The sequence below is a fragment of the Symphalangus syndactylus genome, chromosome 13 (genome assembly GCF_028878055.3).
Source record: "Symphalangus syndactylus isolate Jambi chromosome 13, NHGRI_mSymSyn1-v2.1_pri, whole genome shotgun sequence".
NCBI lineage: Eukaryota > Metazoa > Chordata > Mammalia > Primates > Hylobatidae > Symphalangus > Symphalangus syndactylus.
This window is the reverse complement of record NC_072435.2, coordinates 86591841-86606987: the sequence shown is the minus strand read 5'-3', so window position 1 is coordinate 86606987 and position 15147 is coordinate 86591841. Positions and strand designations below refer to the sequence as shown.

Here is a 15147-nt window from a genome sequence, read left to right as displayed (position 1 = left end):
GGAAGGTTGTCAAGAAATTTGCATGTTCTTACTTGCCCCACACTGCAATGGCAACAATTCCGGAACAGAACAGTGGGGGATATTTCCCATCTTAGAAACTTTATTTGGCTAAGGGCTGCCTGCACTTTCAGCTGTTCCTTGCCTTATCAACTTCAATTCTCTGTAAACTGTCATCCACACTCTAAAAAATTGAGATGGAGGATAAAATATTCACATGCCGTATTTTCTAGACATTGTTCTTCAGAAGCAGTCTAATTGATATTTATTTCTTATAAACTATATCTCAAATATATTAACCCTTTGCCTGATTAAAAAGTGTTACTTTTTGCTTAATTGTGATATAGTTTTATATGTAGCAGTTTCACGTTGTGTTAGATTCTGTAACTTATAAGATCTTGTTAGATATGTTTCTGAGTATATGTGCATAGGAATATATTATGGTAATGAAAAAATTTAGATTGAAATTACTTTTTTTAAAACATTTACATTTTATATTCTTATATTGGTCTCCTTGTAGGTCTTTTGCCTGCATTGATCATGACTTACACGTGCAAATACTTTATTTGTAGAAATCTGACATTTTTCCTGTGCCTCGAATGTATATTTGTGTTCTTTGAGACAGTATAAATGAGAAGCAACTTAGATGCATATTCAGGTTCTCTTCTGGACCACTGCAAGTTAAAATTATATACCATTTACCAGGAACATCTTTCAACTTCTGCCTCTAAAGAATAATGTTTCTACTTCTGGGAAATAGTATTCTTAAGGAACCCACGGGATCTGGCAGTCAAATGGCTCTCCAAAAACAAGTCAGGATGACCTAATTTCCCCAGGTTTATTACTGTGCCTTACACTCTTCTAGGTGTTTGCTAATTAAATGATTTACCACTAAATAAGGGATTCATTTAAAATATTTTAAACAGTTAATTGAAAAACATAGCTCAGGTTTTGAATATAATTTAGCCCTAAAACCATCTGTAACTCTATTATGTGATAATACAAAGATTTGGTAAGAGCTAAATGAGACACAGGAGGGTGGTGCACTGGAAAATACTCAGAAATGGGATGAAAATGGCACATGTGGAATGAAGAGACGATGTGTGTATGTAAAATAACCCTAGTAAAGATATAAGAAAAATAAAATGTTTAGAGAAATTATGGACAAGGGAAAACAATCACAATAACAAAAGCATACTAGATAACTCTAGCAGTATTATAGCCCCTACTTTCAGATAAATTTATTGATAGTAACATGAAAAAAATCGTCAATGTTTAAGTCACTGTTAAAAAAATAAACAATTTTTTTCTGTTTATATTAGTGCCACCAAACCATGATGAAATTTCATTCCAATTCTGCTAAATATCAATATCTTTGACAAAAGTTCAACCTTTTGTGACTTTTGGCAACTAAACCTCAGAAATCTCACAAGAATCTACCAAAGTTTCCAACTCCAGTGTTTATTGGAACTTTTATAATATGGATGGATACTGCAGAAATTGGCACTGAGTTATAGTTGGTGATAGAAATCTTCTACAATATAGAAAGACTGTCTTATGTTTTTTGATCCATGAATTCCCTGAAGACCTGAACAATCTGCGATAATTGACAGAGAAAATACTTGGACAGGCAGGGTCCAAAATAACTACTTTCCAGAAGGAAATATATATCCTTGTAACTCTCAGGATGATAAGACAACCCAATTCTAGTTATACTTTATTTCTTATATTCAAAAAGCCATATTATAACTGAATTGTGTTTCTTTAAAGGTCACACTGAAATGACTTTATTTTTAATTTTGTGGGTTAAGTTACATGCTTCAGTGTCCTAAGATGCATCTTCTAAGTGGAGCTAATATAAATATTCGCCCTTTCCAATGAGAATGGGAAGTGCTGAGCTGACACTAAGGCCAAATATTATTGGTATCACTAATATGAATGTTTAGGAGCTGCTTAATGCTATTAATATTACATGGATGCTTTGACAAATAGCAGGGGCCAAGAAGAATTTGTGTGGACTGTGAGCCCCCCTTATTAATCTTGGCTGACCAAAGTGAATTTTTTAAGTAATAAGAGAGGCTGTGTAGCAAATTTGTCCTGTTTTCAACAGCAGCCGTAAGTTCTTTGCTGCTTGGGTCAGGAAATGCTGGTGTTTTTAATCTGAGATTACCCCCGAAATGTACTATTACTAAACTGTTTGTTATTAGAAGCGTCTTAAATGAAAAGCTCTACAGGGCACAGGTGTTCTTCATGAAGAAAACCCAGCAATGTAATTAATTCTATCCATCCCGTTTTTGTTCTTGCTTTATCTTTGAATGAAGATTTGCCTTGTGGATATGGTTAGGCTTTTTATCCCCACTCAAATCTCATCTTGAATTATAATCCTTATAACCTCCACATGTCAAGAGAGAGACCAGGTGGAGGTAATAAGATCATGAGGGCAGTTTCCCCCATGCTGTTCTTTGCTGCTTGGGTCAGGAAATGCTGGTGTTTTTAATCTGAGATTACCCCCAAAATGTACTATTACTAAACTGTTTGTTATTAGAAGCGTCTTAAATGAAAAGCTCTACAGGGCACAGGTGTTCTTCATGAAGAAAACCCAGCAATATAATTCTATCCATCCCGTTTTTGTTCTTGCTTTATCTTTGAGTGAAGATTTGCCTTGTGGATATGGTTAGGCTTTTTATCCCCACTCAAATCTCATCTTGAATTATAATCCTTATAACCTCCACATGTCAAGGGAGAGACCAAGTGGAGATAATAGGATCATGCGGGCAGTTTCCCCCATGCTGTTCTTTGCTGCTTGGGTCAGGAAATGCTGGTGTTTTTAATCTGAGATTACCCCCAAAATGTACTATTACTAAACTGTTTGTTATTAGAAGCATCTTAAATGAAAAGCTCTACAGGGCACAGGTGTTCTTCATGAAGAAAACCCAGCAATATAATTAATTCTATCCATCCCTTTTTTGTTCTTGCGTTATCTTTGAATGAAGATTTGCCTTGTGGATATGGTTAGGCTTTTTATCCCCACTCAAATCTCACCTTGAATTATAATCCTTATAACCTCCACATGTCAAGGGAGAGACCAGGTGGAGGTAATAGGATCATGAGGGCAGTTTCCCCCATGCTGTTCTTTGCTGCTTGGGTCAGGAAATGCTGGTGTTTTTAATCTGAGATTACCTCCAAAATGTACTATTACTAAACTGTTTGTTATTAGAAGCGTCTTAAATGAAAAGCTCTACAGGGCACAGGTGTTCTTCATGAAGAAAACCCAGCAATATAATTAATTCTATCCATCCCGTTTTTGTTCTTGCTTTATCTTTGAGTGAAGATTTGCCTTGTGGATATGGTTAGGCTTTTTATCCCCACTCAAATCTCATCTTGAATTATAATCCTTATAACCTCCACATGTCAAGGGAGAGACCAGGTGGAGGTAATAGGATCATGAGGGCAGTTTCCCCCATGCTGTTCTCATAATAGCGAGTGAGTTCTCACGAGATCTGATAGTTTTGTAAGTGTCTGTTGGTTCCTCCTGCATTTATACTCTCCTCTGCGGCCATGTGAGAAGGTCCAGGCTTGCTTCCCCCTCACCTTCCGCCATGATTGTAAGTTTCTTGAGGTCTCCCCAGCCATGTGGAACTGTGAGTCAATTGAACATCCTTTCTTTATAAATTACCCAGTCTCGGGTATTTCTTTGTAGCAGTGTGAGAATGGACTAATACACCTTCCATCCCCTAACCTCTTATTGCTTTTCTCCTTTACTCCTAAAATCTATGACCAAGAAGAAAAACGTATCATTTCTCTTATATAAGATAGGTCCGTATTATTGCGGAATTGTTCCAAATGAAATTCCAAGCATACCTTTAAAAACTGTAGGTATAAAATTGCCTTAGGCTAAGGTCACACACAACCAGTGAATTTTCTGAGGAGTTACAGAGAAAGAGCAGGGGAAACAGTGTATCATTTGTGTAAAAACTTGGTGTTACTGAACAGTGTTTTGCATAATCTTTGTGGATGCTGATTGTTTTGCATAAACAAACGTCTCCTAATTTAGCCAATATAAATGATTTGCATGATGTGTTTGTTTTGCTTCCTGTTTTCCCTGAAAAACATCCAGGAAAAATATTACAATAGATCTTATAAACAGAAAAAAAGTTACAAATGTATTATAGAAGACAACTTTGTAAGAAGGATTTCTTGACATTTATTACCAATGAGGTTTTACAGTAAATTAACAGAAGTGGGCAGAGTTCATTGTTTTATTTGCTCTTGCATTGACAAGTATTGCTAACCATTCTAAACTGGCTCCCAAGAAAACTTTCCAAATACAGTTTTACTTTATCTTTCTTATGTGGAAATTTAGCTCTTTTAAAAATCCTTCTTATATTTTTAAATGGACAATAGAAAATGGAAATATAAGCCCCGTTGAAGTTTGATGAACTAAATCTGAACAGAAAAGAGTTCAGTTCTGACACTTTTACCTACCATTGCCTTTCGCAGATGGACACATCCACATAGACATAAAAAAAGTCTACAGCAAATACAAAGGATTTTTTCCTGTGGTGTTAAGATTAGACACAAGTTGAAACTTTTAAAGCATATGTGAAAAGCAGTTGATGTTAAGTACTTGGGGGAATCAGAAGTTAAATAATTTATTTTGCAAGCAGGTTGTTGAATTTAATGAGAGACGAAGTACCTTTAATGGGAGGTAGGAGGCTGAAGCATCCCCAGTGTGGAAGTCTGATACTTAACCTGCTCTGCTCCTCCCGTGTGGTCCACCTCGCTGGTTTTTGAATATGGCCAAGCATAAAACTGCTTTGGATTTTTGGCATTTGCTGCTCTCCATATCTGGACAGTCTTATTCTATATGGCTCACTCCATCACTCTGCCTACATGTCCGTTTAAATGTCACCTTATTATTGTAACTTAATTTCCTATCCTCTTATTTAAATAGCACTCCCCCTCCCCATCAACCCATAACCCTATTCTTTGCTTTTTTCTTTCTTCATAACATCTGTCACCACCTATATATGTTTTGTTCATTGTTGTATTCCCAATGTTTAGAACGGTGTCTGGAGCTCTACAAGGGCTTGATTTATATGTGCTAAATAGAAAAATAATTTGAACAATTATATCTATTATCCAGTGAAATTTTCTCAGTGTATCTCAAATACTACGGTGATACTTACTGAGTATGTTATTAGAATAAATGGAATAGGGTGGTTTCGAAGGATGTTTGACCTAGGTTTAAAACATTTTCTAAAAAATTTTTTGAAGATGTTTTTCTTCAAAAGATAATATTTTCATTCTCATTGTGTAATCAAAAAATCTGCTTCAGAGAATTCTGATAAATTTTTCTTTTTAAATATTCGACTTAAGTCCTTATGATGTGTCTTGATGACTTCATTAAGATTTCCACTTCATTTTGGAGTACACTTGTTTGGGAGCTGTACTGTGCTTTATAATCAATTAACATCTTAAAGCAACTATGCGGCATGGGAGCCCTCTGCCTGACACAGGTTCTGACAGACTAACTTTGTATTGGTTTTCTAACCCTCCTGACATATTTGGTTGTAGGTAACATCAGTTGCAATTTGTTGGGAGCTCCTCATTAGGTATGGCCTCCCTGGAGACATCTATATAGCAGAATGAAGACAAAGAGGGAGTAGTTTGAGGTGTAAATCCTAGAGGCTTTATTGACTTCTTTTTACGTATTTACATAAAGGGAATAGGGTTTATGTCCTAAAGTGCAACTTATGGTAAAAAGCTTTCACAAAATTTTAGAGGAACTAAATCTTTCCTCACAAAATTACCATATACAAACCTTCTGTATTAATTGGTTCAGGCTGTTATAACAACTTACCATAGGCTAGGTGACATAAACAACAAACATTTGTCTATCACAGTTCTGGAGGCTGGGAAGAGTCAAGGAAGCTGTCAGGTCAGTTCTTCCGTGAGGGCCTGCTGAGTGTTAACATAAAGAAGATCCATAAACTCTATTACATTATGGAGAATATTAAAACATCTTAATCTAAGCACACCCTAATCACAAACAAAGATAATCAAGGATGTTTTGTTAGTTAAGAGTTTTTGGCTTCAAGGAGCAGAGACCCACCTTTATTTCTCAATTAATGGAGGTTTTGTGCTAAGGATACATATAAAATCAGGATGAAGAAATTTTACTGAAATAAGAAAATAAGGAATACTTGAGTTTTATGATAGCAGTAATGCAGAACTGGTTGGTGATTCTACATCAAAGTCGTCACAAATTCATTTCACTCCATGTTCTTACTCAAGTCCTCTCTATTCCTCTTCCCACTGCTCTTGAACCTTACCTTCCTGGGTTAAACCACGCATAGTCGTCATATATTACTGGATTTGATTTGCTAAAATTTGGGTAGCATATCTATCTATTTTTGCATATTCATGAAAAATATTGGTATGTAATGTTCTTTTATGTTAACATTTTTGTCTGGTTTTGATATCTGCATAATTCTGTTAATACATCATGACCAGGTAGTAATTATCCTGGATGTAAGGTTGTTTTAACATTCAAAAATGTATCAAATAAATTCACCATATTACAAACTGAAAAGAACAAACCAAATCAACACTTTAATTAACGAGATAAAGCATTTGAAAAAAATCCAATATTCATTCTTGACAATATGTCAGCAAAGTAGAAATGGCAGGTAAGTTTCTCAACCTGATAAAGTTCAGATATAAAAAAATATACAACTAATATCATGTTTAATAGTGAAAGACTTAATGTTTTCTCCCAAGATTAGGAAAAATACAAAGGTGTCTGGTCTCATCAATTTTGTTTAACATAAAATGGAGGCTCTAGCCAGTGCAATAAGATAAAGAAAAAGAAATTAAAACTAAAGGCACTCATGTCACAAAGAAATAAGTAAAATTTTATTCAAACATTTTATAAAAAATATAATGGAATATATAAAATGATATTAGAACTTATGAGTTTGACAAACTTATAGATTAATATAAAAATCAATTATATTTCTATATACTAGCAACCAACAATCAAAAATTAAAAATAAAAAATTGTACCATATGTAGTAACGGCAAAAATACAAAGTTTTTAAGGTAAAGTCTGATAAAACACCAAAAAAATCTGTGCACTGAAAACTACCTAAAATTGCAGAGCGAAATTACTGAAGGTCTAAGTATACTGAGACCCATACTATACCCATGGGTCTTTAGTCCTAGTTTTTGTTTTTTTTGGTTTGGCAGAAAATGAAAAAGAAATTTCTAAAATTCACAGGGAAATGCAACAATCTAGAGAAGCCAAAACATCTTTGAAATAGAAGAACCAAGTGGGAGGACTAACACTATATGATATCAAGACTTATTATAATGTGATTTTAATCAAGGCAATGTTGTATTTGTACAAATACTAGAAATAGATCAATGGAATAAAATAGAGATTACAAAAATAGAGCTACATGCATATGGACAGTGATATTTTTTAAAAGGTGTAAAAGTTCAAAGGAGAAAGAATCGTATTTTCATTAGATGATGTTGGAATAATCAAATAATATGCAAAAGATCAAACAAAGCAAAACACATGAAAATGTCATCATAACATAAAAGAAAATCAATGTCAATTCATTATTTGAACTTAACACAAAATGGATATTAGACCTAAATATAAAATTTAAAGCTATTCAATTTCTAGAAGGGAACACAGGATTCTCTGGGCTAGGATTTACTAGATACAATACCAAAAGCATGGCCTATAATTAAGTCAGAATTCACCAAAATTAAAAATTCTGCTTTTCATGAGACATTGTTAAGGGAATAAAAAGGCAAGGTACAGTATATGAAAAAACATTTGCAAAGCGTATATATGACAATGGATATGTCTTCAGAATATATAAAGAACTTATAAAACTCAACAATAAAGAAAATAAACAACCTATGTAAAAATAGGCAAAATATTTGAATAGATTCTTCACCAAAGAACATATACTGGTATTAAATAAACATGTTAAAAGACACTCAACATCATTAGTTATTTGGGAAATACAAATTAAAATCACAATGAGATAATATTATACACTAAGTGCTGGCTAGATTATTGAAGATCTAGAATTGCCGTTCACTCTGTTATGAATGTAAAATGGTATAACCACTTTAGAAAATAGCTTGGCAGTTTCTTAAACAGTTAAACATAAACTTACCTATTCCATTCCTAGGTTTTTAGTTAACTAAAGCATTGTTCCTGTGAAAACTTTTACATGTATGTTCATATCATTTTTATTTGTGATATAATAGCTAAAAACTGGAAACAATCCAAATGTCCATGACAGATAGATAAACAAACCATTGTATATTTGTAAACTAGTATTCTAGTCAACAATAAAAAGAAATTTATGCTACACCATATATGTAACTGCTAGTAAAATAATTATGCTGAGTGAAAGAAGCCATTGAAAACAGGACACAATGTATGGTTCTTCTATCTCTACAAAATACTAAGAAATGAAAATTAACATACATTGGTAAAAAGCAGATCAACGATTGCCTTCTATAGGAGGAAGGTGGACAGGAGTAAGAGAGGGATTACAAAGGCACGAGGAAACTTCTGGAGGTGATAGATTTATTCAACATTTATTTTCTTCAACTTTCATTTTAAGTTCAGGGGTATATGTGTAGGATGTGCAGGTTTGCCACATAGGTAAATGTGTGCCATGGTGGTTTGCTGCACAATATCTTGATTGTGATGGTTTCACGGGTATAAATATGTTGATATACATATATGTATATATATGTCATAAATCCAATTGCACACATTAAAATGTGCAAAATTTGTGTCGAGTGTGTTTCAGTAATTCTCTTTTAAAACAAAGCAAAACAGAAAACTCCACCATAAGCACCATTATCTATGTACCTGGACCTTTTGTTCCAGGCCACCTCATAGGTGTCACTGGTTGTAAGAATTGGTTGGCACCAGATCAAGGGCTCACTGATGAATTTATCAGCTGTGGGTAGAGTATGGTGATGTATCCATCTGTTGTCAGCTCAAAAACTTCTATTCAGTAATTGTCTTAGGTTGAAGGGAACTGTCGGTTTGCAGGCATTCTGAGGCTGGACCTATGTAGTACACTGTCTAATATAAGAGAAAATGGAGATGTTACCAAGAATAGGGATAAAATAAGCTAGGCAGCTCTGAGACATTCCTTGCCATCTGTTGCCCTTTAGGCTGGTTGATGCGTCTGGTTCAATTGTGACCCTTTCAAACTTCTCCAGCACATCCAATACTCTGGTAGTTTCAAGTTTCACAATCTACATTCCAAAAAAATTAGATGTTGCTTAGACTTTGGATTTTGGTTTGAAATATGATGCTACATTTTATCAGCCACATTTTAACATCTGGCTAAGGCTACCAATTAATGCTCAAGGAAATTTATAATTGTTCAGTAGGGGAAAAAGAATGTAAGTTAACCACAAATCCCATCAGCAATGAAACCCATGTTTCACTGCTATGTAATACTCAGATGTAAGCTCTCTGTGCCTTAAACGATTTAGTTTTTCTCTCCTAAAAATGTTACTCAGATTGAATAGTTATGTATTTATGAAATCTAGATGTTTAGTGGCCAGATTTAAAACAATTGCAAAAGAGGAGAATTGAAAGTAAATTTTTCCTCCTTCTCCTCCTCCTCCTTGTCCTTTCCCCTTCTCCTCCACTTTCCTTTATCATTTTCTACTTTTAATTGTGAAGTAATTTCAGGTGTACAAAAATGTTGCAAGATTAGAGCAAAGCATTCCTATATACTATACCCTAACCCAGATTCTCCAAATGTTAACCTTTACCTCTCTTGCTTGCTTTATAATTCTCACTCTTCCTCCCTTCTTCTCCCTCTCCTCTTTTCCTCCCTATTTCTCTCTTCCAACCCTGGCATCTCCATAGATATGATTACAAATGTAGATATAAGTATAGATGCAAATATAACTGTAGTTACATATTTTTTCCTGAAACACTTGAGAGTAAGTTACAAACATAATACTCTTTACATCTAAATACATTAGTGTACATTTTATGTCACTTAACCACATTACAATGAACAAAATCAAGAAACTAACATTAATAACACTGCAGTCTAACTTAGAAGCCATATTCAAATTCAGCCATTTATACCACTAATATTCTAAACCAATCCAGGATCCCATGTTGCCTGTAGTTCTCATATCTTTTTATTTTTCTTTACTCTACAACAGAGACTCAGCTTTTCTTTGACATTCATGACAGATACTTTTTTCTAAAGAATACAGACCAGTTATTTTGAACAATGTTCCTCAGTTTGGGTTTGTCTGACGTTTCATTATTAGATTTAAGCTATGTATTTTTGGCAGGAGTACAACAGGAGTGATGTGTTTTTCTCAGTGCAGCATGTTGTCTTTAGTGAAACAGTAATTTAACTGTCCATTTGGTAAAGGTGGTGTCTGCCAATTTTCTTTAATGTAAAGTTACCATTTTTGTCTTTGTAATGAATAACTACCTTGTGAGCTACTTTGAGATTACATAATAATCCTGTTTCTCACTATACTTTTATGCAATAATTATTTGGTGAGTCTTGTCTGAAATGATTATTACTAGCATGGTTTCCAAATAGTGATTTTTCTATTTCTATCGTTCGTTCTACCTTTGTTAGTTGGAATTTTATTGTAAGGAAGAGTTTTACTTTCTACCCTGCTAAACTTCTTTTCTGAGGTCTCTGCATTCATCTGTCTGTCCATCCATCTCTCTATTTTCTTTTTTATTTATCCATTGCCTCATTTCATATAGTACTAAATGGATAGTCTTATTTCATTTATCTGACTTAATTAGATTTTTATAAAAGACTCCCCTAGTGATGTTCCTGCTCACTACATTATTTATGTAAGTATCATTAAATGTGCCTACTACTGCTTTCTATAGAGTTGATGAGTAATTTATTTCAGAAAACATGATAAAAGTCCATTCTTTAAAATCCATTAGAGGCTTGTCTATGAGGGAGACTCGAGCTTTCTAAAGTGACCTTCATCAGATGAATCTGTATATGTTCATGAACATATGTTTGGACTGTCTGTGCTCCCCCCCAACCTCCTTGTCAAGATGAACCCCAGTTGGATTGTTGACTGAAACTCTAAGGCTTATTTATTATAGATTTGGTATTTCTATCAAGTTTGGTTGAGTGTCTGACTCAAATCTCACTCTCTATATTTATTTCAAATATAAGATTTCTTGTGTCTTCTTATGATCTCTCTAACATCTGTCCATGGTCTGATCAGATTTGAACTTCCCAGATTTGAGATTTTAGTGATTCATACAAAGATTATAGAATAAAAATAACATAATCAGAGATGCCATTTATTCAGTGCTTAATGTGTATCCCGGGTACTTTACATACAATATTTAAAAATCTCATAAAACCCTATAAGATGCATGTGTATATCTCAATTTTTAAAAAGTCTTCAGCCTGGTGTTCAGAGAAGCTAAATGATTGGACTGAACTCAAAGCTAACAAGTAGAAGGGCTGGCATTCAGATACGAGTTTGTCCTAATGTAAAAGGCCATTTTTTCCCTTTGCATTAAACACTGATAATATATCTGTTAACAGTGATAAATATATGCAGGAATAATCATGATAGTGTATGAAATTATTAAGAATAAAAACTGTAGAGATTCTGTGGCAGAAAAATGAAGTTCTCTTCTTCCTAAAGTGCAGCAGAATACTCAGATTGCAAGTGTTTATTTATTTGATTTGGCTTTACTTGTTTTGTTCCACTTCTTGCTTTCCTCCTTTGTAGAATCGGTATACTTAAAAATCTACACACATGCTCAAAAAATTATGTAGAATCCTTAAAAATCCGTAAAAGCCATAATAATAGTGTTGCTTTATCCCCATGAAGATTGATACCTAGCACCAAGATTGATACCTAGCACCAAGATTGATACCTAGCACCAAGCTTATACATAGCTATAAGTTGAAAATATGAAATTAAATTTTTTGTTTCCAACAGCAGGTGGTGGTGCAGGGTTATTCTATCAAGTTTTAGGATTTAATTACAGATACTACTGTGTCGTTGAAAGCGATATGGAACATGTATTTTGATTTTGGAAGCATTTATAATACCTTATTGTGATTTACTTTATAAAATAACTGAAAAAATTACATACTCATAAATCATTTTAGAAGGAAGAAAATGATTAGATATATACAAAATACATACCCTTTAAATCATTTAAGCAGTTTAGAACTTCATATAATTATGTAGATAATTTTGATATGTATTTTTGATAATATGATTTAGTATTGAGAATTAAATATTTTATCAAATATACTCTAAATTTATAATTATTATAAAAATAATAGTACTAAATGGAGGGACTAAAGAAATCTTTGTTATTTAGTAAAAGAATGGACAAAAAATGTTTATTTTCACTTTAATTTCTAGATGATACAATGATTATCTTTAATCACTTTCTACTAAACCTACAATGTACTATGCATTTTCTATTACTCATCTATCCATATTCCTATTCAACTATCTTCAATGTCACTAAGTAATTTATTTTGAATCTTGGCTAAATCTTAGCTCTTAATTGGTTTAAGTAAAACTTAAAGACGGTAGTATCTTCCAGAATCTTTGATCCAGGGATGGGTTTCACTGGATGATGGGTTTCATTGGATGACAAGGAGGGAGTCTATTTTACTCTTTTAAAAAGCCATTGCTCTTACTAATGAAATACTATTTGGATATTGTAGTCCTCTAGGCCATGATGATAATTATGATGTTAAATTAGTTGAGTCAGTTTTTCAGAGGTCCCAGGCCACACAATGCAAATGTAATATTTATAACCTCAAATGATTCATAGACAATACTAGGCAGCAGATGGCATCTCTAAAGATTTTAATGACTGTTTTGCAGAGCCTGCTTTACAGCAGATGGAATGGAGGACGGGGGAGACAGGTGGCTGGGAACTGTTGGAATGAGGTAGAGTCAGGTGGTTGGCAGGAATTAGGGGTCCTCTGGAAGGAACAGAGGTTAAAAAGAAATAGAGTGAGTTGGCAATATAATTAAAAGTGCTGTATATCAAAGTCTACAACACGGAGATGTGGGGACTGTTTATATTTTATTTTGGGCCCAATCTATATGACTTCAACATTTTTTACTGTAGTCTCTTGGAATTGGAACTGAAGTTTAATATCAACTATTCTAAATGACCAGCCATATCAATGGCAAGGTCAATAAGGAGTAAGATTAATACTTCCGGTCGGGCGTGGTGGCTCACGCCTGTAATCCCAGCACTTTGGGAGGCCGAGGAGGGTGGATCACTAGGTCAGGAGTTCAAGACCAGCCTGGCCAACATGGTGAAACCCCGTCTCTACTAAAAATACAAAAATTAGCTGGGCATGGTGGCATGCACCTGTAATCTCAGCTACTCAGGAGGCTGAGGCAGGAGAATCACTTGAACCCAGGAGGCGGAGGCTGCAGTGAGCTGAGATTGTGCCACTGCACTCCAGCCTGGGAGACAGAGCAAGACTCAGTCTCAAAAAAAAAAAAAAGATTAATACTTCCAAATATCTGCTTACAGAGCCACTTTCAAAGAAAGTCCTTAACCAAACTGAGCCTTCTACCCTATCCCAAACCCCCTGCAGCTGCCATCATTTCAGAATAGAAAGCCACCCAACATAACAGAAAAAACTTCAGCTTATCTTAAAATGAAGAACAACAACAGCAGATAGATTCTAAAGCTCTCTTAAATTTTAAAAAATTTGTCTTGTATTTGATGTTCAGTGTATGGTCTAAAGACAGGAATAACACACACACACACACACACACACACACGTATTCATTCTGAAAGCTACAAACTAGACTACTGAAACAGAAGCTCCTTAGTGTGGAAACTTGGGGTTCATATTTAATAGAATCCCTCCATACAACTATTATGAACAGGATAGTTGAGAACCACTGGTTTATACACTTTGAAGACTGTTCCTAAAAGTAATGGCCTCAAAATATAGTGCAACGAACAAAACAAAATAAAAAGAAGTAGCACAGGTAGAGGCAAATTCAGTTTATATGGCTTCAAGCCTATAAATATTGAGGCTGTCTTTATGAAATAAAATAAAAAATTACAAATACAAAATTAGATACAGTGTCTTTCGAGAAAATCTACTTCTGAGGCATGAACATTGAAGATAGCTTTCTTTATTACCAGCCTGGACTTGTTTCTGGGCTTTTCTGAGTTGAGAATAATGACTTCTTTCAGTTGCCAATTTCAAATGAGTTCAGTCCCTTCTAAAACAGTGAAACACCCCACAGCTATAGGGGTATCATCCTCTTCACCTCTGACTACCTGGTGCATATGCAGTCCTGTGAAATGAATAGAGAAAACTGGACAAGATATTGAGATAGCAGGACAAGTATGCATGCTGGCATCCTCTACTTTGCTCCAGCCTTTCAGAGAAATCCAACACTCATTCACACACACGCAAGCTTTAATGAACATTTGTTGAATAAATAACTGAATGATGAATGAATGAATGAATGAGTGAATGGATGAATGAAAGCTGCTATCATACCTTGGTTGTGTAGAATCTTAGAAGTGACTTGCTCTTTTGAGAACTTTAAATTTATTTACTGTATGTTAGGATAAATATGATTAATTAAGCTAGGTGGAGTTTATGGCTAAGGACCTACTAGAGGAAGTGCCTTTTTGCAAAGCTTTGGAAGGAAGGAATGTGTGTTTATTGAAAAGTAACGATAAGGTTTCTGACTAGAAAACTGGGACTTCAGGGGCTCTACAACTTCCCGAGATCACAGGTTCTTGGATATTGGATATTACACAAGATGTTGGAAATAAGATTCAAATCTCAAACTGTCTTAGTTTATACCAGTGATTTTTATTATATAATTTTAAGAATTAAAATATTTTTTCTATTTTGTAAAATTATGTGAAGACAAGTAACATGTGTATTTTAATATTTTCCCCTTTGATAATATAATTTTTAATTTTATGCATTTATTTGTAAAATGTTTTACTAAGATCAAAAAGGGCTACATTTCCTGGTAACAGCCACAAGATTGTCTAAATCCTACCCTTCCTACCCACAGTGTGAAAAATACGAGGACCCTAAATTA

General features: G+C 34.2%; 1 long non-coding RNA gene across 1 annotated transcript in view; it reads right to left on the bottom strand.

The window, feature by feature from the left end:
• The window catches only part of LOC129460602 (uncharacterized), a 43156-nt gene that overhangs the window by 25267 nt on the left and 2742 nt on the right, over window positions 1–15147 (bottom strand). Inside the window, exon 2 of the long non-coding RNA XR_008650274.1 lies at window positions 5552–5633. This is a non-coding gene — a long non-coding RNA (uncharacterized lncRNA). The remainder of the gene's footprint in view (window positions 1–5551; window positions 5634–15147) is intronic.